The following is a 1919-nucleotide window of genomic DNA, read 5'->3' on the forward strand; positions in this document are numbered from 1 at the left end:
GATAGAAAAGAATAAAAAACGAGTCAGTGGGTCCTGGTCCCAAAGGGTAAGATACTGTTTATATTAGGTCCTCTTTATGGGGTCGATAAAGGAGTTTTTCCTTTGCAAAGGCAAAGGCAAAGGCAAAGGCAAATTTTATTCTATCGACCCCTTCCGGAGTATGAGAATTACAAAATTACACAAATATATATATTTTACACAAAAACTACAAAAAGAAGAGACCAATAGATTACAACTATATTTATGTACACATATATTTAGCAAGTACATAATTAAAGCATAAAAGGTATTCTGACAAAGGAAAGTACATCCATTGAAAAATAATACCAGAATAATGAAAATCCTAGAAAGTATTAAATCTAAAAATAAAGACTTTATAAGGTTAACAAACTTTGCAAGTCTTTTCAGTTCCCTAGCACTACTTGTATTGAGGAGCAGACTGAATTTAAAAGTGGTAGGTTTTCTACAATAGTAGGGCTTTAGGTATCTCTCTCTTATTTCTCTAATCACAGGAAAAACTAAAACATAATGATATTTATCCCCAACTTCAATGCCATTGCATAGTGTGCAAGGGTGCTGATTCTCTTGCCTAGAATATCTTTCAGTTGCTACAGGAAGTTTATGGGTACCACACCTATATTTACTAAGGGCAATTCTTTCTGGTATATCTAAATTTATAATATACTTTTCTTGGCCAAATTCTGTCTTAGAAAGTTTTACAATTACTACACAATATATTTCTCTCTACTTCTGCATGCCACTGTTGTCTCTCTATATCTTTGAGTTTCTTTTCTAGGCTATTTATTATCCACGTGTGATTAAAATTTTCTGGATTTTCCCATATATTGACATACCACATAAATCAAGGACAGTTTTAATTTTATGGATCCAACTAGTCTTATACTCATTCGACTCGTAAAGAATTCTAAGGAAAATGATAAAAAACATTTGATAATTTAGGACGCCTTTGATTTTACAATTCTCAACCAAAATCCAATCATCCGTCTGCAAACAGATATTTCAATTTTGAATCTGCCAAGATCCCACATACCATACAGTTTGCTGTTCGCTTGTTCACACAGAGCTGATTTTTCATGAACTTCTTATGAAATGTTTCAACATGATCTAGTTTGTGGTTACCCCATATTTCAAAACCTTAAGTTAAAATTGATACAACTAGAGCATCGAATAGATCACAGTTGATATCAATGGGTAATTCAAGTTTTTTACATCTTAATCAACATACTAAATAAGGCTCTACGTGCTTGAATGACTTGTTCTTAATAGCTATATCAATTTTACCATTATAATTAAACGTAGTAGCAAGGTAAATTTAATCATCCTACAATTTCGATGCTCTTCTCACCATATTTAAAATCAGGACATTTCTAACTTTTCCTCTAGAAAATAAACTACTTTAGTTTTTGAAATATTAATTTGAAGTTTCCAAGTATCACAATATTCTTTTACTTTGTTTAAGGCATTTTTAATTCCTTTGGGGATTCAGCCATTACAGTAGTATCTTCAGCATAAAGTAAAACATAAATACGAAAAAACATTTCTATATCAATACTACTTAATTTTTCAATTATTTCCCTTGAACACATATCCATCCCATTATACCCCCTGCTAAGACAAGACTCTAAATCATTTAGGTTGATGGCAAAAAGTAATGGGGAAAGATTCTCACCTTGTTTTACACCTATGTTACATTCGAAAAAGTTAGAATTTTTTTTATTCTGCTTTACACATGATTTTACATTATTATACATATTATATATGACAGCCTTAATATTACCATTAATGCCATGTGAGATTACTTTTTCCCCACAAGGACGACCTGTCAACCAAATCGAATGTTTTTCTGTAATCAACGAACAAACAGTATATTCTCTTTTTTCGATGGAGATAGAAATTGA

The sequence above is a fragment of the Palaemon carinicauda genome, chromosome 25, assembly GCF_036898095.1.
Source record: "Palaemon carinicauda isolate YSFRI2023 chromosome 25, ASM3689809v2, whole genome shotgun sequence".
Classification (NCBI taxonomy): domain Eukaryota; kingdom Metazoa; phylum Arthropoda; class Malacostraca; order Decapoda; family Palaemonidae; genus Palaemon; species Palaemon carinicauda.